Source organism: Mesoplodon bidens, assembly GCF_964165515.1.
Source record: "Mesoplodon bidens genome assembly, chromosome: 6".
Taxonomy (NCBI): Eukaryota; Metazoa; Chordata; class Mammalia; order Artiodactyla; family Ziphiidae; genus Mesoplodon; species Mesoplodon bidens.
In genome coordinates, this window is record NC_138162.1 from 116762013 (window position 1) to 116784281 (window position 22269).

Here is a 22269-nt window from a genome sequence, read left to right on the forward strand (position 1 = left end):
TTTTTTCTACCAGAAAAGAGGTCCACAAGTGTAATTTTATAACCATATTTAGGATAGAAGTCTGTTTAATTATCATAATTTTAAAAATTAATTTAGGAACTCCCTGACAGTCCAGAGGATAGGTCTCGCTCAGTGCATCCACTTGCAGTGGCCCCGGTTCTGTGCCTGGTCGGGGAACTAAGATCTCACAAGCCGTGCAGTGAGGCCTGAAAAAAACATTATTTTAGTGTTGCCATTTCTTTTTTTTTTTCAAATGGAAATATTGTTGAAACCAAGCAGGGTCCTGTGGGGTCTTCCCTGGGGACAGACCCCTCCCTCCCACCCATGTCCCCTGCCTGTTGTTTTTATTTTTTATTTTTTATTTTTATTTTTTTGCGGTACACGGGCCTCTCACTCTTGTGGCCTCTCCCGTTGCGGAGCACAGGCTCCGGACACGCAGGCTCAGCGGCCGTGGCTCACGGGCCCAGACGCTTCACGGCATGTGGGATCTTCCCGGACCGGCGCACGAACCTGTGTCCCCTGCATCGGCAGGCGGACTCTCAACCACTGCGCCACCAGGGAAGCCCCTGCCTGTTGTTTTTAGAAAAGCTTTAGCCTCTTAGGCCTTCTCCAGCTTCCAAAGAGCAAATTTAATCAGAGAATTGAGAAAATATATAAACAGAGGAAAATTATCAAGCAAGATGGAATAATAAGAGTGTAGCCATAAAACAAAGTCAAGGACATTTATTTCCTTCTCAAGGGCTGTAGATAATATCCTGAGCCATATCCTTGAGTTGTTTTGCAGATACCGAAGCCCCCACCGGTGGAAGAAGTTAACTGCATGCTGACCACCAGCACATAGACCGCAGACTGCTTGGAGCCAGAAAACTGGTAATTGAGTTTCCTGGAATATCACCATGTCAGCTCACCATCAACCAATCAGAGAATTGTACACGAGATGATCATGCACTCTGTGAACCTCTCCTTCCCCAGCCTTCCAAAACCCTTCCATGAAAGTCATCAGGGAATTTGGGTGTTTTGAGCATGAGCTGCCCATTCTCCTTGCTTGGTGCCTTATAATGAACACTGCACTTTCCTTCCTCACAACCTGCTGTCAGTAGATTGGCTTTACTGAGTGAGGGAGAGTGGACCCAAGTTTGGTTTGGTAACATTGTTTACAGAATTTCTTGATTACTAAAACAAACTTATTCTTTAAAAAAACAAAAATATATATATATATATACATACACACACGCATATTTATTTATTTAGCTGCACTGGATCTTAGTTGTGGCACACGGGATCTCCATTGCCCTGTGCAGGCTCTTTAGTTGCGACATGTGGGATCTTTTAGTTGCAGCAGTGTGAACTCTTAGTTGTGGCATGTGGGATCTAGTTCCCTGACCAGGGATCAAACTGGGGCCCCCTGCATTGGGAGGGTGGAGTCTTAGCCACTGGGCCACCAGGGAAGTCCCAAAACAAACTTATTCTTTTTAAAATGGACACATTGAGTAAGAAACTAATAGGTAAATGGAAGAGAAATCCATAAATAGACACTGGTATAAATAGGAAATGTAGTGTATGATAAAGTTTACATTTCAAATCAGTCGAAAAGGAAATCACATTTAACAAATGATTCTGCATAACTAGCTTTCCTCCAAAAGAAAACCAAGTTATTCTCCCTATGTTACTTATATATAAAAATAAATTTCAAGTGCATTAAATTCATTAGACAATTAAAATCCAAGAACATTGAGATTATTTAGATAATTCTGGGGTGAAGGAACATTTGCTTGGCAAGATGAGGAACCTAACTGACAAAGAAAAAGACCGATAGATTTGACCACAAACAAACTGACAAATTTCTGTATGGTCAAAGATGCCATAAAACACATCAGCAACTCTAGCCGGGGCCACAGGGAGCAAAAGCACCACCCAGCAGACCCCTGCTTGACTTCCTGGCCTCAGAAGTGTGAGAAATAATAAATCGTTGTTGTTTTAGGCCAGTAAGTTTTAGGGTGGTTTGTTACACAGAAATATATAACCAAAGCACAGGAGTACCTATTAAAGTGAAAAAAGAAGAAAAAAAAAAAGCATGCTTTTTGACCCAGCAAACCCTCTTTTCAGAATCTATCCTTCATAAATAATAATACCAGTGGAGACCATCTCTATGTCTGTTGAGTGGGATCTATTGAAATAGATTTCAGTACATTTATCTCATGGAGTATTGATTAATTGATCTCTGCAGAAATGTTCATGATTTACTGTTAAAAAAATTCAGGTGGCAAAATAATGTATATACTATAATCTCATTTTAAAAGATTAAAACTAATATATATGAATACAAGCTCATGCATGTTTTTATGAGCTTAGAGAAAAATGTAGATTATATACGTGAAACTTAACAGTGGCTTCCTGGGGGAGTGAGCACAGGCTGACTTCTGGAAACTGACTGCATACGGACCTTACGTATGCATGTTTGTGTTATTGGGTTTTTGCAAGGAACAGACTTTTTGTTGTTTGAAAGAAAAATCCAATAAAATACTTAAATAAAAAGAATCAAAGGAACCTAAACACACTCTTGTTGTAAAAAGAAAAAAATATTACCGAAGTATATAAACTAGAAAGAGAAATAATCAGGTAATCCTTTTAACTCAGGTTATGAAACTGAGTCCCCCTAAAACCAAGTTGCCTTACCGAGTTTATGATTCATCTCTCCTTCCAAAATTTTATTCCTTTTCTTGTCCCTGCTGACCTCAATCCTATGCTCCCTGAACACTCATCAACCAGAATCAGATGACTGAAATTGTTGTTGCTGATAACATTGCTAAAGTACTAAAATTGCTATTATAGATATCATTAACATATAAATGCAGGTTGTTTCTCCAGGGCAAGATGAGCTCACAGATGCCCCAGCCATGGAACACCTGGCCAGAGAATCATAATCCACAGACATCCTGACTCCTGATTTTCAATTAAGAAATGTGACAAGACAATGCTTAACCCCAGCTTCTCTGTTTTTCCCCTTTAAAACAAACAAACAAACAAACAAACCCCCCCCACACACACACAACTCAAAGACCAAGGGGTAGTGGATCTGAGGATTGTCTCCCACCCCCTTGCTTGGATCCCTGCAATAAACCCTTACTTTGCTGCAAACTCCTGCTATCGCTGTGGGAGCTTGGCTTTCTACGCCTTGGGCACTGGCCCTTTGCTCTGTTACAGTAAAGAGTGAACTGCATTATTTACTCAACAGTATGTCAGGGGCAACTTTCTGTGTCAGTACAAATAGATCTCAGTAACCCTTTTCAATGTTTTCAGAATACTCCATTGTTTGGATATATTGGAATGTATTCAGTCAATTCCTTATTGTTAGACATTTACATTGTTTTTAGTTTTTCTAATTATAAACAATGATGGTTACCTTGTGTATATATATATATATATATATACTTACCCTCTTGTCTTACAAGTGAACTTGCTGTCAAGGATATGCGTATAGCTGGCATGCCTTCTGCAAAGACTATAGCAGTTTATGTTCCCACCAACAGTTTATGACAGGAGCCTATAGAAGGGTCTGACTAATCATTCTTCATGAAAGCAGCAAAGAGCTTACTTAGATTAGCAATTGGCAATGTTTTCGTGTTCCTTTCTGTACAAAGGGATGTGGGTAGAACTGGCGTTATTGTGCATTCAGACACCAAAATTCCTACTGACTGGGGGTGGGAAGGGTCACAGGAGGTTAGCCTAGGAGTCGGGAAATGAGGGAAACAAGTCTTTTGCTTGGAGATTGAAGAGAGGAGATATACCAAAGCAGACTGCCCCAGCTTGCCAGGTTGGATGACTTGCAGTGCCATCTTCTGGCAAAGAAGCCAAAAACGTTCAATTTCCACGCTAGCAATAAAGTACTTCTTATAAGCAGGACTAAACCAGACTGGCAAGAGAACCCAGAGAGGTTTTAGGCGCTGGTGTGTTTGGGAGGGCATGAGGGGGAAGGAAGCGGATTTCTTTGAAGCCAAGGTCTGAATCATTTACATCTGAGGTCTCTGGCAGAATCTGTGGTGTCTCTGCCACGCTACCCACAACACATACAAACAGGTACTACAACCTGGGGAGTAACTAAGGTGGCTAGGCCACTGTCCTCCTTCAGCTTCAAGTTTGGATTCTCCAGTATCTTGGCTTTATTCTAGGGAAGGCAATTTAGCTGAAGGACTACACCACACCTGATCCCTTATTACACAAAGTCTGTCTCTATCTTTGAGAGTCCTGCAATGAAGAAAGGTACTTAGACCACTAACCCTTTCAATATACCAGCGAGTAATGTGTACACCCATTAGATGTAAAGGTGTAGAACCACATTTTGTTTGTTTTGTTTTTAATTTTTTTCTCTTTAAACCAAGTTATACTAAAAAAAAATTTCAAGACTTAAAAATACTTTCTTTTAATCATCGAATATACTAGGAATAGGCTTGCTTTTAAAAAACATTGTTTATTTATTTATTTATTGAGGTGCAGTCAATGTACAATATTACATAAGTTTCAGGTGTACAACGCAGTGATTCAATATTTTTACAGGTTATACTTCATTTATAGTTGTTACAAAATAATGGCTATATTTCCCTGTGGTGTATAACATATCCTTTATCATTTATTTTATACATAGTAGTTGTACCTCAATCCCATACCCCCATCGTTCCCCTCCCTCCTTCCCTCTCCCTGCTGGTAACTACTAGTTTGCTTTCTATATCTGTGAGTCTGTTTCCTTTTTGCTGTTTTTTGTTTGTTTTGTTTTTTAAAATATTTAGTAGAGGGCTTCCCTGGTGGGCAGTGGTTGAGGATCCACTTGCCAATGCAGGGGACACAGGTTCGAGCCCTGGCCCAGGAAGATCCCACATGCTGCGGAGCAACTAAGCCCATGCGCCGCAACTACTGAGCCTATGCTCTAGAGCGCGTGAGCCACAACTACTGAGCCTGTGCTCTAGAGCCTGCAAGCCACAACTACTGAGCCTGCGAGCCACACCTACTGAGCCTGTGTGTCACAACTGCGGAGGCCCACGCACCACAACGAGAGGGGTCGCCACAATGAGAAGCCCCGCGCACTGCAATGAAGAGTACCTCCTGCTCGCTGCAACTAGAGAAAGCCTGCGTGCAGCAATGAAGACCCAACGCAGCCGAAAATAATAAATTTATAAAGGAAGAAAAAAAATATTTGTTGGATTATAGCTGATTTGTTACATTCACTAGTTTATATTATTTTTTAGATTCCACATGTAAGTGATATCATACAGTATTTGACTTATTTCACTTGTCTTGCTTTTTAGAGCAAATTTAGTTTAAAAATATGGCATCCCTAAGAAATGGCCCTCAAGTTAAAAAAAAAAAATCCCTTTTTCTGTGCGGTATGGGCGAGACGAATTTATCACAGGCTTTACTGCACACCAGCTTCAGCGTGTTCCGGCTGCCGCCGGGCCTCGCTCCTGTGAGGGACGCTCTGGTCTCCCTTTCCTCCTCTCCTCTCCTCCCGCACCTACAGAGCCCGAGCCCGCCCCCGCCCCCGCCCCCGCCTGCCCTTCCCAGCCACCCCCGCTCCGCGCCGCCTTCGGCGCGCTGACGTCACACGGCCGCGCCAGGGACGCCCCGCCCTCTGCTCCGGCTCCGGGATTTGGGGCGCCGCTTGTGGAGTCCTGAGCCTGAACCCGGAGTGCATCTCCGCGTTGCCGGGTAGCCAGCGCCCGCGTGGCGAGGCTGGGGGACGAACCGGCAGGGAGCCCCCAGCCCCAATGCGCACGGCCCGCGAGGCCGCCGGCAGCCGCCTCTGAGAAGTTGGGGGGCGGCGCCCGGGGAACACCCCACGCCACCGCCGCCGTTGCAAGGGGCTCGGAAACCGGTTTGTTTCGTCCGGCGGCGCGGACCTGTGTCCCGGGGCGTTGGCCGGGGTGGCGCGGGCTGCGGCCCAATGCCCTTTCCGGACCGCGGTGGGGTGCCTCGGGCTTGCTGAGCCCTGCGTGAAGGCGGCGACCTCCGGACGGTGCCCGCCCACGGCCTGGGTCCTGAGGTGAGCTGCGCTCGGGGCAGCGTTACGTGCGCGATGGTGGGGTCGCTCGGCAAACGGGAGAGCTTGCCTCGACTTCCGATGTAGAGGCTGCGGGGTCCTCCCTGAAGTGCGCGGAAAATAGCACCAGTAGCCGCACCTCGTCGAGATGGGAGTTCTCTAAGGAGCCGTGTGTGTTACTGAGCACCCTTTGGACATTATTTAAAAAGCGATAGTGATCATGGAATTAAAATAAGAATAGAAGCGTTGGTATGAGTAAGAAGTCATTTACGTTGCTTATATCTTGTCTGCGATCTTTACGTATACCTTTTAACTAGAAAATGAGTAGCAGTTAACTGGCTGGCCCATAATCTTATATTTCAGTTTCCATAGTTTGATTCAACAATTTCTTTATGGAAGGCATTGAAAGTTCTAGGACTTGTAGAGTTCATCACAACTCTTTTTTTTATGCAGGCCTGATTTTTGTTCTCTAATGTAAGACCCGCCCCCCAAGAAGCAGAAATTTTTGTATTGCCAGGGTAAGTTACATCAGAAATAATTATGAAGGATTAAAAGTAATATCCAGTGTATGCTAATAATGGCCTTTTCTTATGATGCAGCAGTATTGCAGAGATGATGGAAGGAAGCCAGATATGGAGAGAAGTAGTTCTTTGTTTCTGCTTTAGATTTGTCTGAAATTAGAGCATCCGCAGATCTATTTTAACGTTGCCCGCTTGTTTTTGGTGAGAGGTTTGTGGGAAAACAGGTTTTCCACGTTAAGAGTCACCACTGGGAGTTTAGTAAAGGTTATGGAACTTGGCCACAGGAGTTCTTTTGAGGTCATTTTAATAATGCATTGACGTTGTACTCCAAGTATATTTTCCTCTGTCTGATCCCCTGGACTTGAATATATCCATTTCATGAATGTAAACTCTTTATTTACATGTTGGTACTTTCACTAGGGAAGCTGTTAATTGTTGTCTGAATAGTCTTACAGAGAGGAATAGACTTACAGAGAAGAACAACAAATATTTTGAAAAAACTCTATTAGGAATCCCGCTTTTGCTTTCTCCTTTTTTGAATTATGCGAAGTAAGACAGGGCCTTTCCTCACTGAGGAGTTAAACTGAGCCTCTCCCATAACCCAAAATGGTATTCATTATTTGGGGAGAACTATATGTGTAGATCCTGGTTGCAGACAGTACCCTGAGGGCTTCCTGAAATCTGTTGACACTTCTTTACCAGTGTTTCCCTTCAGGACAACTTGCTTGTTCATCAAATAGCTGAAGCAGCTGAAGAGGCTTAATTTTCCAGATTGGTGGGCATACAGCTTTTCATTCATGTACTCTGACATTTTTCTCATTCGGTGCACAAAATTTTATTACGTCAAACATTTATTTGTGGCTTAAAGGTGTTCTTAGTAAAAAGTGAGGAAAGATGTCTACTTGACTAGAGGCTAAGATATTTTTTCTGGAGCGTAGTTGACATACTTGAAAAGAGTGATGCCATATAGGAAAATTTGATGGACATTTACGTATTTTATCGTCTGAAATTTGTGTTGGTGTAAAGCGAAGAAAATGGATTTAATTTTTTTTTCCATATGGCTGCCTAGTCTAAAAACTATTTATTTCAAAATCCATCTTTTCCTTACTGATTTAAAATGTCACCATGGTCATCTACCAAATTAAAAAAAAATTTTTTTTTGTATATTTCTGGACTTTCTATGATTTACCTGTCTAGTTCATAATTATTACTGCTGATAATGTGTCTTGATATCAAGTAGAACAACTCTTCCTTCATTGCTTTTTTTTTTCCAGTATCTCTGTCTATTCTTTCTTCTTTTTTTCACATTAACTTTAAAAATCAGCTCGTCTGATCACCCTCACCCCCAGAGTTTGTGTTTTTACTAGGGAAGCAGTAAATTTAGAGATTAAGAATTAAAATCTTTCGACTACTGAAACTTCCTTTCCTTTTCTTCCTTCCTTCCTTCCGGGTATGTCTTTTTGTTTTTTCTTCATTTTTTCTCTCTGTTCTTTTGTTGAATATATTCTGCTGGTTTACTTTACATATTACTAATCCTGCTGTATGCTGCCTGCTGTAAAACCCATGCGATGAGTTCTTAATTCCAGATATTTTATATTTTACTTCTAGAAGTTCATTTAGTTTTTAAAAATAAATTTCAGTTCTTTGTTGAAATTCTCCATCTTTTAAAAACTCACTTTTGTCCATCGTTTCCTCCTATTTTCTTGAACGTATTAATCAAGGTTATTTGAAGTCCCCTGCGGCTAGCTCCGTATTTGAGTCGTTCGTGAGTCTGTTTCTGTGGTTAGGTCTAGTCTGATTTAGTCTTGCCCTGTATCTGCACAATTTAGGAGTGGGCTGACTGACAGGAGAGGAATTTACGTGCACATTTTTGGCCTCCTGTTCCTTCACCTCCTCCCGAGGATTTTGGAGGCCCTAAACTCTGACTTCTCTGTCCTCAGCCCATAAGGCTGCTGCTTTCTACTCAAGCTCCATCCTGCTGTGCCACATTTTGGAAAATGTCTTCAGGGAAAAGGCTGGGGTAATGTGGGACTCGCTAGGATATTCCCACCTGTCAGTGAATTTCTTTCTGTTCTTTAATATATTTTACTCAGGGTTCGTGATTGTTTTTGGAGGCAGGGTGGTCTGGTACAAGTGCACCGTCATGGTCCGGAACAGTCTCACCGTTCATTATGTCAGCTTTCATTCAGTCTCCCAGACGGTATTCCCATTCTCAGCTGTGATGGGTGTTCCTAATCTGGAGGCGTCTCTCGCCTCCTGCCAAGATGGGAGGGGTGGTCGCCTGACTGGGAGAGGGGATGGAGGAGCTGTGTGTCTCACAGCTTCTTACAAAGTCTCCGCCAGTCACTGAGCTAGTCTGTAGTGGAAGTGACTTCGTCCCCACTCGTGGCTGAGGACACAGCTTTCTCTAGCTTCCTGAGTCAGTTGCTGCTTGCTCTTGTGTTGGTCAGCGTCCAGAATTTTACTGCCGTTGCTGTCTCTCCTCTTCTGCCTTTCTGATCCTTTCAAGCTGTGTTAGCTGGGTTTAGGGAAGACGCAGAGATAAATATGTACGTTCAGTCTGATATCTTAACTTGTAAGTTGCAGTTTATTTTTTGACTTTTTAAAGACTTAGGCTAAAGATTTGGGGCATCTTTTGATTTTTCTGAAGGAAAGGCTTTGGCCATCTCTCTGTCATTCCTACTCTTTGTGGCTAATAGTGCAATTTTAAGTTGTTGAAGTTTCCTACTTTCTGACCTACTTAAAACTTTTTTTCTCCTTGAGTCACAGACTTAGAATTCGTAGGGCCCTTAAGATAGTATTATATTTAAATCTTTAGTGTTTTTAGATGAAGAAACTAAGACCCAGGGAAGTCGGGTGGTTTGCTTTTGGTCACGTAACTTTTCTCTTCTGAATCCATTGCTTTGTTTGTTATATCACAAGACTCTTGGAAATCTTAAATATCAAAAAAATCTCTAATTTTATACTTTGAATAGCTTCAGTATCACATATGTATTACAGTGATTAAATTGATGTAATTGTTAGAGACCTTAAGATACTGTCAAGTTGGTATGCGATTTCCCTCTGACTTTGGAAGCTGAAGCATAGAAAGGACAAATATTTATTTATAATTTGGGTTTATTACAGTAATGAAATTAGAACAGGCTCCGTGTGCTTCTTCAGTTACATGTTACGACTATTTTGGATGTGTAAGCCTATAGTACATTTTGTTGTTACCTTTTATTTCCTTTGGTTTAAAAACCTTCTAGAGTTGTTATTCAGCTGAGAAGTCTCGTGACTAGGAAGTAAGTACCCCAGTTACATGTGCTTTAAGACGCGGAAATTATCTGTCTTGCCGTGTTTTCCCTTTCATTTCGTCTGGCGTCCGATACTAGTCAAGTGTAGACTGCAGAATAGGAGGGGTTGTTGGTTGCTCTGAAACTCACGTACCTTGCCTTTCATTGTCCAGAAAGCTGTCTGCACTGGACGTTATTTGGTGGCAGTGAGAGCCGTATTTCTTCACTTCCGGGGCAGTAGATTCTCCTCCACTTTCTGGAGGTGCCAGAACACACTGTAGTCCTGTGGTGGGCAGCGCACTGCAGTGCTAGGACCCTCGGAGCCTCCATCTTGTTAGTGTGGTCCCTCGAAAGGGATTGGCAACTCCATTTTGGGGGAGGGCCAGATGGACTAATTGTGGTTTTTTTTCTTGGCAGAAGTCACAGAGTAATGATGGTTGTCAAGTAGTCTCATTGTACGGTTACTATTTAATGTAATTTTGTGTGTGTGTGGTACGCGGGCCTCTCACTGTTGTGGCCTCTCCCGTTGCGGAGCACAGGCTCCGGGCGCGCAGGCTCAGTGGCCATGGCTCACGGGCCCAGCCTCTCCGCGGCATGTGGGATCTTCCCGGACCGGGGCACGAACCCGTGTCCCCTGCATCGGCAGGCGGACTCTCAACCACTGCGCCACCAGGGAAGCCCTATTTAATGTAATTTGATTTATGAAATTTAGTTTTCTAAGATGAGTTTGTATTTTTTCTAAACAGCGTAGTAATGTGATATCATGACCTGGAGAAATCAGTAAATTCTGTCTGGGGCCCAGAGAGCTGTTATATTACACCAGTTGCCCAAGCTTGGGCTTGCAGGTGTGTTTGCAGTGACGTGTCTTCTTTCACTCACTAGCGATGCTGTAGTGTTGTCATCACAGGTAATTTCTTGTTTCTCTTACAGCTGCTAAAAGCCATGAATGTCAGTTCTTACGGAAAGTTTGAAACAGAGAAGTTTCCTGAGGTAGAAGAAGGCTCTTGCCCACAAATTTCTATTAAGCATGATTATCCCATTGATTTACCACAGGCAAAGTTGTGGCCTTTGAGTTGTACAGGCCCAGGATACGAATTTTGTCATTGAAGGAGACTGGATCAATATATTAGAGGCAAAATAAAATTAAATTTAGTATTAATGGGTGAAATGAGAACATGAATTTTTTCACTTACAATGAGAGATATGGTAAACTGTCATAGAAATTGTGATATAGTCTTCATGACAAGCTCATTTTCTCCTAGAAGGGAATCATACATAGAAAGCCTGCTTGCTATGGAATGGAAATAGAAAAGAGCAAGTTATGTGAATCACTATTTTTCGAATTATTTGTTTATACTTTATTTTTTTATCGAAGTATAGTTGACTTACAATATTATATTAGTTTCAGGTATGCAATATAAAGATTCAATTTTTTTATACATTACAAAGTGGTCACCATGATAAGTCTAGTTACAATCTGTCACCATATAAAGTTATTACAGTGCTATTGACTGTATTCCCTATGTTGTACGTTACATCCTCATGACTTGTTTTGTAACTGGAAGTTTGTACCTCTTAGTCTCCCTAACCTATTTCACTCATCCCCCACCCCCACCCCTCTAGCAACCACCAGTTTGTTCCCTGTATCTATGAGTCTATTTCTCTTTTGTTACATTTCTTCATTTGTTTTCTTTTATATATTCCATGTATAGGTGAAATCATACAGTATTTGTCCTTCTCTGTCTGACTTTCTTCACTTAGCGTAATGTCCGTGTTATTGCAAATAGCACATTTCATTCTCTCTCTTTTTTTTTTTTTTTTTGGCTGTGCCACGCGGCTTGCAAAATCTTCCCCAACCAGAGATTGAACCCGGGCCCCGGCAGTGAAAGTGCCAAGCCCTAACCACTGGACCACCAAGGAATCACCTCATTCTTTTTTATGACTGAGTAATAGTCCATTGTATATATATGCCAAGTCTTCTTTATCCATTCATCTATTGATGGACAATTCGGGTGCTTCCATGTCTTGGCTGTTTTAAGTAATGCTGCATTGGGGTGCACATATCTTTTTGAATTAGTGTTTTTGGTTTCTTCAGACAAATGCCCGGAAGTGGAATTGCTGGATTATGTGGTAGTTCTATTTTTAATTATTTGAGGAAACTTCATACTGTTTTCCAGAGTATCTGCAGCAACTTACATTTCCACTGAGAGTGCACGAAGATTCCCTTTTCACTACATCCTCTCCAACACCTTTTTTTGGTCGTCTTTTTTTTTTTTTTTTTTTTTTGCTGTACGCGGGCCTCTCACTGCTGTGGCCTCTCCCGTTGCGGAGCACAGGCTCCGGACACACAGGCTCCGCGGCCATGGCTCGCGGGCCCAGCCGCTCCGCGGCATGTGGGATTTTCCGGGATAGGGGCACGAACCCGTGTCCCCTGCATCGGCAGGCGGACTCTCAACCACTGCGCCACCAGGGAAGCCCTGGTCGTCTTTTTGATAATAGCCATTCTGACAGGAGTGAGGTGGTATCTCACTGTGGTTTGGATTTGCATTTCCCTGATGATTACTGAAGTTGGGTATCTTTTCACGTGTCTGTTGGCCATCTGTAGGTCTTCTTTGGAAAAATGTCTATTAAGAGTCTCAACCTGGCCTTCCCTGGTGGCGCAGTGGTTAAGAGTCTGTCTGCCAATGCAGGGGACATGGGTTCGTGCCCCGGTCCGGGAAGAGCCCACACGCCGCGGAGCAGCTAGGCCCATGAGCCATGGCCTCTGAGCCTGCGCACCCGGAGCCTGTGCTTCGCAACGGGAAAGGCCACAACAGTGAGAGGCCTGCGTACCGCAAAAAAAGAAAAAAGAGTCTCAACCCATTTTTTAATGGGGTTTTTTTTTTGATGTTGAGTTGTATGAGTTCTTTGTATATTTTGGATATTAACTGCTTATAAAGTATAATATTTGCAAAATCTTCTCCCATTCAGTAGACTGCCTATTGTTTTGTGGATAGTTTCCTTTGCTGTGCAAGTTTTTTAGTTTGATGTAGTTCTAAATGTTTATTTTTGCTTCCATTTTCCTTGCCTGAGGAGAGGTATCTAAAAAAATAGTGCTAAGATTTCGAAGAGTATACTGCATATGTTTTATTCTAGGAGTTTTATGGTTTGAGGTCTTACATTTAAGTTTTTAATTCATTTTGAGTTTATTTTTGTATATGGTATGAGAAAGTAGTCCAGTTTGATTCTTTCGCATGTGGCTGTCGAGTTTTCCCAACAACCTTTATTGAAGAGGCTGACTTTTCCCTGTTGTATATTCTTGCCTCCTTTGTCTTAGACTAATTTGCCCATATTAGTGTGGATGCATTTCTGGGCTCTCTATTCTGTTCAGTTGATCTGTGTGTCCGTTTTTGTGCCAGTGCCATACTGTTTTGATTACTGTGGCTTTGTAGTATAGTTTGAAATCAAGGAGGGTGATACCTCCAACTTTGTTCTTCTTTTTCAAGATTGTTTTGGCTATTTCGGGCCTTTTATATTTCCATACAAATTTTAGAATTATTTGTTCTAGTTCTTTGAAAAATGCCATTGGTATTTTGATAGGGATTGTATTGAATCTGTAGATTCCCTTGGGGAGAATGGTCATTTTTACAATACTGAGTCTTCCAATCCGTGAGCACAGTATATCTTCCCATTTGTTTGTGTCATCTTCAGTTTCTTTCATCATTGTCATAGTTTTCTAAATACAGGTCTTTTACTGATACCTCCTTAGTCATATTTATTTCTAGGTATTATATTCTTTTTGCCACCGTTGTAAATGAGATTTTTTTCTTAATTTCTCTGATAGTTCATTGTTAGTGTATAGAAATGCAACAGATTTCCGTATATTAATTTTGTATCCTGCACCTTTACTCAATTCATTTATTAGTTTTAATAGCTTTTTGATGGTGTCTGTAGGATTTTCTATCTATCAGGTATTTCTAGTATCATGTCATATGCAAACAGTGATAGTTTTACTTCTTCCTTTCCAACTTGGATTCCTTTTATTTCTTCTTCTTGTATGATTGCTTTGGCTAGCAAAGCTACCAGTTGCTTTGATTTGACTTCCAATACTATGTCGAATAAAAATGGCAATATTTGGCATCCTTGTCTTGCTCCTGATCATAAAGCAAATCCTTTCAGCTTTTCACTGTTGAGTATGCTGTTGGCTGTAGGTTCATATATGACTTTTATTATGTTGAGGTATGTTCCCTCTATACCCATTTTGCTGAGAGTATTTATAGATGGATGTTGAATCCTGTCAAAAGCTTTTTCTTCATCTATTGAGATGATTGTATGGTTTTTATTCTTCAGTTTTTTTCATATGGTGTATCACATTGGTTGATTGGCAGATATCTCACCAGCCTTGCTCCCCTGAGTTAAATCCCACCTGATCATGGTATATGATTCTTTTAATGTATTGTTGAATTTGGTTTGCTTATATTTTGTTGAGGATTTTTGCATCTGTGTTCATCAGTGATATTGACCCTTAAAAGTGATATTTTCCTTTTTTGTGGTATCTTTGTCTGGTTTTGGTATCAGGTGATGTTGGCCTTGTAGAATGAGTTCAGAAGTGTTCCTTCCTCTTCAGTTTTCTTTGACTAGCTTGAGAAGGATAGGTGTTAACTCTTCCTTAAGTGTTTTGTAGAATTCACCTATGAAGCTGCCTGGTTGTGGACTTCTGTTTGTTGGGAGATTTTTGATTAGTGATTCAATTTAATTATTGTTGAGTAGTCTTTTCATACTTTTTTTCCTTCCTGTTTCAGTCTTGGGAGGTTGTATGTTTCTAGAAATGTATCCATTTCTTTTAGGTTGTCTATTTTATTGGTATAAAATTATGTATAGTAATCACTTATGATCTTTTGTATTTCTGTGGTATCATTGTAACTTCTCTTTCATTTCAGATTTTATATATTTTTCTCTCTATTCATAAGTCTGGCTAGAGGTTTAGCAATTTTCTTTATTTTTTCAAAGATCCAACTCTTAGTTTCATTTATCTTTTCTATTTTTTTTTTAGTCTCTATTTCATTTATTTCTGCTGTGAACTCTGTTTTTTCCTTCTACTGACTTTGGGTTTTGTTCTTTTCGTAGTTCCTTTTGGTGTAAGGTTAGATGGTTTATTTGAGATTTCTTGTTTCCTGAGATAGTCTTGTATTGCTATAAACTTCCCTCTTAGAACTGCTTTTGCTGTGTCTCACGGATTTTGGATCATTGTGTTTTTGTTTTCATTTGTCTCCAGGTATTTTTTGATTTCATGTTTAATTTCTTTAGTGATGTATTTGTTGTTTAGTAACATATCCGCATTTTAAATTTTTTTGCAGTTTTTTTCTTGTAATTGATTTCTAATCTCTGTTGTGATCAGAAAAGATGCTTGATATGATTTCACTCTTCTTAAATTTATTGAGACTTGTTTTGTGGCCTAGCATATGATGTATCTTGGAGAATGTCCCATGTGTGCTTGAAGAATGTGTGTTCTGCTTTTGGATAGAACGTTCTATATATATCGCTTAAGTCCATGTGATCTGATGTGTCATTTAAGGCCATTGTTTCCTTATTGATTTTCTGTCTGGGTAATCTGTCCATTGATGTAAGTGGGGTGTTAAATTTGCCTACTGTTACTGTGTTTCTGTCAATTTCTTCCTTTATGTTTGTTAATATTTGCTTTAGGTATTTAGGTGCTCCTATGTTGGGTGCATATATATTGACAATTGTTATATCTTCTTGTTAGATTGATCCCTTTATCGTTGTCTATTGTTATTCTTTGTCTCTTGTTACAGTCTTTGTTTTAGAGTCTGTTGTCTATTATAAGTATAGCTACCCCAGCTTTCTTTCCGTTTCCCTTTGCATGGAACACCTTTTTTCATCCTCTCACTTGCAGTCTGTGTGTGTCTTAGCTCTGAAGTGAGTCTCTTGTAAGGCAGCATACATGCTGTGTCTTTTGATTGGAGCATTTAGTCCATTTACATTTAAATTAATTATTGATAGGTGTGTACTTATTGCTGTTTTGTTAATTGTTTTCTCGTTCTTTTTTAAGTTCTTTTTTTTTGTTTGCTCTCTTCCCTTGTGATTTGATGGCTATCTTTTTTTTTTTTTTTGGCTGCGCAGTGTGCCTTGTGCAATCTTACTTCCCTGATCAGGGATCGAACCTGGGCCCATGGCAGTGAAGGTGCCAAGTCCTGACCACTGGACTGCCAGGGAATTCCCCTGATGGCTATCTTTAGTGTTATGTTTGGATGCCTTTCTCTTTTTTGTATATCTATCTATTATATGTTTGGTTAGTGGTTACCATGAAGTTCATATATAACAACCCCCTTCCCTCCCTAACCCTCTCTCCTCACTGTCTCTCTCTCTCTCTCTCGCCCTCCCTCCCCCCCCTCTATATATATATGCACACACATATATATGTGTGTGTGTGTATGTACTATGATTATTTTAAGTTGATGATCACTTAAGTCCTAATGCATTCTAATAATTTTGTGTTTTTTCTCCCTACCTCCCAAATTGAATGCTTTGGTCTTCATTTTTTTTTTTTTTTTTTTGCATCTTTTTGTTTAGGTATCCCTTAACTACTTATTGTGGATATAGATGATTTTATACTACTTTTCTTTTTTAACCTTCCTGCTAGCTTTATAAGTGGTTTATCTACTACTTTTACAGTATGTTTGCCTTTACCAATAAGATTTTTCCTTTTGTAATTTTCATATTTCTAGTTATGGTCTTTTCTTTTCCACTTAGAGAAGTCTTTGTACATTTTTTGTAAAGCCAGTTTAGTGGTGCTGAACTCTTTTCACTTTTGCCTTTCTGTAAAACTTTTTATCTCTCCTTCAGATCTGAATGATAGCCTTGCCAGGTAGAGTATTTTGGGTTATAGGGTTTTTCCTTTCATCATTTGGAATGTATTCTGCTACTCCCTTCTGGCCTGCAAAGATCAGCTGATGATCTTTCAGAAGTTCTCTTGTACATAACTAGGTCCCTTTTTTTTTTTTTTTTTTAAAGAAGATGTTGGGGGTAGGAGTTTATTAATTAATTAATTTTTGCTGTGTTGGGTCTTCGTTTCTGTGCGAGGGCTATCTCTAGTTGTGGCAAGCGGGGGCCACTCTTCATCACGGTGCGTGGGCCTCTCACTGTCGTGGACTCTCTTGTTGCAGAGCACAGGCTCCAGATGCGCAGGCTCAGCAGTCGTGGCTCACGGGCCCAGCCGCTCCGCGGCATGTGGGATCCTCCCAGACCACGGCTCGAACCCACGTCCCCTGCATTGGCAGGCAGACTCTCAACCACTGCGCCACCAGGGAAGCCCCGCCTTTTTTTTTTTTAAGATTTTTTTTGATATGGACCATTTTTTAAAGTCTTTATTGAATTTGTTACAACACTGCTTCTGTTTTATGTTTTGGTTTATTTGGCTGCGAGGCATGTGGGATCTTAACTCCCTGACCAGGGATCGAACCTGCAGCCTCTGCATTGGAAGGCGAAGTCTTAACCACTGGACAACCAGGGAAGTCCCATAACTGGTTGCTTTTCTTTTGCTGCTTTTTTAAAAAAAATTTATTTATTTTTGGCTGTGTTGGGTCTTCGTTGCTGTGCATGGGTTTTTTTCTAGTTGCGGCGAGTGGGGGCCACTCTTCTTTGCAGTGTGTGGACCTCTCTTTGCGATGGCTTCTCCTGTCGTGGAGCATGGGCTCCAGGTGCACGAGCTTCAGTAGTTGTGGTTTGCGGGCTCTAGAGCGCAGGCTCAGTAGTTGTGGTGCATGGGCCCAGTCACTCTGTGGCATGTGGGATCCTCCCAGACCAGGGCTCGAACCCATGTCCCCTGCATTGGTGGGTGGACTGTTAACCACTGCTCCACCAGGGAAGCCTTCTTTTGCTGCTTTTAAGGTTCTGTCTTAATCTTTAACTTTTGCCATTTTCATTTTCACGTTTCTTGCTGTGGACCTCTTTGGGTTTATCTTGTTGGGGACTGTCTGTACTTCTTGGACCTGGATATGTTTTCTTTCCCAGGTTAGGGAAATGTTTGGCTATTATTTCTTCAAATAAGTTCTCTTCCCCTTTCTCTGTCTCTTCTCCTCCTGGGACCCCTTATAATGCTAATGTTAAACATTGGATGTTGTCTTAGCAGTTTCTTAAACTATCTTCATTTTTAAAAATTACTTTTTCTTTTTTCTATTCAGCTGGGTGATTTCAACTACTCTGTCTTCCAGTTTGTTGATCTGTTCCTCTGTATTGTCTAATCTACTGTTTATTCCTTTTAGTGTATTTTTTATTTCAGTGATTGTATTTTTTATATTTGTTGGGTTTTTTCCTTGTGTTTTTTAACTCCTTGTCACACTTCTAAGAGTGTTCATCCATTTTTCTCCTGAATTTATTGAGCATCTGTATGATCATGACCTTGAACTCTTTATTGGGTAGATTGCTTATCTCCGTTTTGCTCAGTCCTTCTGGGGTTTTGTCTTGTTTCTTCCTATGGTATGTATTCCTCTGTCTCCTCATTTTACTGAATTATCTGTCTTTATTTCTATGAATTAGGTAGGTCGGTTGTGTTTCCCAATCTTGGACAAGTGGCTTTGTGTAGGAGTTGTCCTATGGGGGCCAGTGGCACACTCCTCTTTGGTCACAAGAGCTATGTGCTCTAGGAGTGTCCCTTATGTGGGCCCTTCTTTTTTGGTGGGGCTGCCCTGTGGCCTGGTTGATTGTCAGGTCCTGCCTCCTGTGGTGGCTGCCACTGGTGGGTGGGGCTGGGTACTAGCGTAGCTGACTGCAGGTCCCCAGGGGGTGGCCTCCAGGGCTGTTGCCATCTGGTTAGTGGTTGGGTAAGCTCCTGCTGCTAATAGGCTAGAGGGAGGACTCCAAGCTGGCTTTTGTACCATCAGTGTCTTCGTGGAAGAACAGACTTCCAAAAGTGGCTGCTGTGAGCGTCTGTATCCCCAGGGGAGTCCCATTGGCCCTCCTGCCTCTGGGGGCTCTCCAAGATTAGCAGGTGAGTTTGATATAAGCTTCTTTCAAATTATTACCTCTCAGAGCTGTATCTCAGAGTGGGTGAGATTTTGTGTGCGCCCTCTAAAAGTAGAGTCTTTTTTTCCTACAGCGCTCTGGCTCTCTTATGTGCAAGCTCTGCTGGCCTTCAAAGCCAGGTATTCTGGGGGCTCATCAACCTGGTGCAGGAGCCCTGGGCTGGGGAGCCTCATGTGGGGCTTGAACCCCTTGCTTCTCAGGGAGAACCTCTGCATTTGTGATTATCCTCCTATTTGTGGGTCACCTGCCCATGGCTGTGCGTCTTGTCTGTACCAGTCTCCACCACTCCTACCCATCCCATTGTGGTTCCTTCTTTGCATCTTCAGTTGCAGAAAATCTTTTCTGCTGTTCTTCCGGTTGTTCTTATAGGTAGCTGCTGTTTAAATAGTTGTACTTTTGGTGTGTTTGTGGGAGGAGGTGGGCTCAGGGTCTTCTTACTCTGCCATCTTGGCCACCCCCCCTAAATTAAATATTTATTATTTTTAGACTAACAAAGTGAATTCCTGTATCTTCACAGTATGTGTGATCTTGCCAATAGGCAGTGCTAGAGGTTGCTTTTGGGACACGTTTTCTCTCCCTTCCTCTCCCTCCATCTGTCCTCGTCCCCTTCCCTTCACTTCTTTAAGCTTTCACTACCTAACCTATTGTACTCGCTTCTGTCTCCACCACTCTACTGAAGTTACTCTTGCTGAAGCTAGCAACTGTAATCAAGTATCTTCCGGTATTCGGTACAGTAAGTTTCTAAGTGTGATACCGATGGCAGAAATATAAAGAAGACATTAATAAATTTGTTCACATCAAAATAAACTTTTGTATTTCAATAAAATTGAAGACAAATGGCATATAAGCAAAAAAAATTCATGCTGGAGAAGGGCTAACATTGTCATTAAAGAAGCTTCTACAAACTAATGAAAAGAAGATGAACTTGAAGATGGTGGAGTGGTGGGATGTGGAACTCACCTCTTCCCACAACTACATCAGAAATACATCTGTGGGACTTCCCTGGTGGCACAGAGGTTAAGAATCCGCCTGCCAATGCAGGGGACGTGGGTTCGAGCCCTGGTCCGGGAAGATCCCACATGCTGCGGAGCAACTAAGCCCATGCACCACAACTACTGAGCCTGTGCTCTAGAGCTCGTGAGCCACAACTACTGAGCCCACTTGCCTAGAGTTCGTGCTCTGCAACAAGAAGCCACCGCAATGAGAAGCCCACACACCGCAATGAAGAGTAGCCCCCGCTCGCCGCAACTAGAGAAAGCCTGCACGCAGCAACAAAGACCCAAGACAGCCAAAACTAAATAATAAATTTTAAAAAATACGTCTATATGTGAAACTATTCTCATGGAATACCTGCTGAAAGCTGGCAGAAAATCTCATACAACCAAAGCTGCAGTAAAGATCCCCAAGTAATTGAATAGGACAAAGGGAAAAGGGAGATGAGGAATTGGGATGGGGCCTGCCCCCTGGAAGGGAGCTGTGAAAGGGGAAATGCTCCCTCGCTCTGGGAACCTCCTTTACCAGCTGGGAGGTTCGGTGGGACAGATAGGGAGCTTCAGAGGCTTGAGAGGACAGTGTGGAAGCCGCCTCCTGTCCTGCAGGGTAGAGGGAGTGCAGCACAGATGGTCTTGGCCATGCTGCTGCACTTTCCAGCCTGTGATGCACCTGCTGGTGTGTGAAGCAACTGGGTGCTGCAACTCAGGCTTCAGCAGACAGACCCGGGGAGGGACTCAGGTTGGGTGCATGGAGACAGCCCGAGGGGCCTGGAGTGTGGCACAGGACACAGCTGGGGGTGCGCACAGCAGGAGCGTGGGCCCGCCGTAGGAGCCTGTTGTCAGTGCATAAAGGGAGGGATGTGGGCTGCCTTAACAGCGCATTATCAGCATGCTCACAGCAGGCATGGCTCTGGCTGCCGTGGACTTTGTGCAGTTTGTGGGCGTGCACACAGAGGTGGGGCTGAAATCAGAGCCAGTCACCGGTCCTCCCACAGTGGGTCCCAGGCTGTGGCTGTGGCGGGCTCTCGTGGTGGTGCGTGGGTTTTGGGACAACTCATGCATGCCTGAGGGACGTCCACAGTGGCCCTGAGGTGGCCCCTGAGGGCAGCACTAGCACTGGTTCACTAACAGTTCACTAACAGTGAAGTCTGTGCGTGTGCACACGGGTGGCATCACAGAGTTGCATGTCCTGGTGGAGAGCTCCTGGGGGGGAGCACACGCTGGCTCCTGGTGCTCCAGCCCCTCATTCCTCGTAGTGCAGCTCGGAACTGGATCTGGGGGCTTCGACTGTGACAGCTGAGGAGCAGACCCTGTCCCTGACAGGGCTGTGACAACTACAGGGCAGAGAAGAGGCCCCACGCAGTATCCACTGCAGGCTCTAGTCACCACAACACCAGACACACCCCTCATCAAGGGGACAAGGGCCAGCACACCCTGAGGAAAGACGTGGCAAGCATCCACACTAAAAACAGCCTTCGCACCAAAAATAATTGGGCTCACACAGTCTACACAGGGACACTCCCACATAAAAACAGCCCTGTGAGACCACGATAGATAACTGTTTCTCTTAAGTTCTTAGAGTCAGAGAAATTTAACTAAAATGAAAAAGCAGAGGAACTACTCCCAAGTAAAAGAACAAGAGAAATCCCCTGAAGGAACAAACAATGAAACAGACCTCTCCAGTCTACCAGACCCTGATTTAGAAAAGGAGGTAATAAAAATGCTGATGGAGTTAAGAAAGATTATTGATAGAAATGCAGATCACTGTAACAAGCAACTAGGAACTATAAAGAGGATGCAATGTTTATAGCAGCACTGTTTATAATAGCCAAGACATGGAAGTAACCTAAGTGTCCATCGACAGATGAATGGATAAAGCAGATGTGGTACGTGTATACAGTGGAATTGTATATATTACTCAACCATAAAAAAATGAAATATGCCATTTGCAGCAACATGGATGGACCTAGAGATTATCATACTAAGTGAAATAAGACAGGGACAAATATCATAAGATATCACTTATGTGGAATCTAAAAACATGATACAAATGAACTTACTGACAAAACAGAAATAGACTCACAGACATAGAAAACAAAATTGTGGTTACCAAAGGGGAAACAGGTGTGGCAGGGACAAATTAAGAGTTTGGGATTAGCAGATACAAGCTACTGTATACAAAATAGATAAACAACAAGGACCTACTGTATAGCACAGGGAACTATATTCCTAATCCTGTAAACACCTATAATGGAAGAGAATCTGAAAATATGTATACATGTATCTGGAATGCTTTGTTGTGCACCTGAAATCTACACAGTATTGTAATCAACTATACATCAATTAAAAAACAATAAAGAAGACTATCCCAGTAGAAAATGGACAAAGAACCTGAATGAATAGTTCAAAAGAGAAGAAATGCAGCAGTT

The 22269-nt window shown here is 42.2% G+C and overlaps 1 protein-coding gene across 10 annotated transcripts in view; it reads left to right on the forward strand.

Moving 5' to 3' along the window:
• Window positions 1–5614: 5614 nt before the first annotated feature.
• Window positions 5615–22269, forward strand: part of NEK1 (NIMA related kinase 1) — a 226116-nt gene continuing 209461 nt past the window's right edge. For 7 of the 10 annotated variants that reach the window (XM_081237216.1, XM_081237215.1, XM_081237220.1 and 4 more), the window contains exon 1: window positions 5615–6034. The gene's annotated coding sequence lies outside the window, so the exon portion shown is untranslated. Of the gene's footprint in view, window positions 6035–6484; window positions 6550–18706; window positions 18814–22269 lie in introns of all 10 variants that reach the window. The other 3 variants (XM_081237217.1, XM_081237219.1, XM_081237218.1) reach the window with 3 other exon arrangements.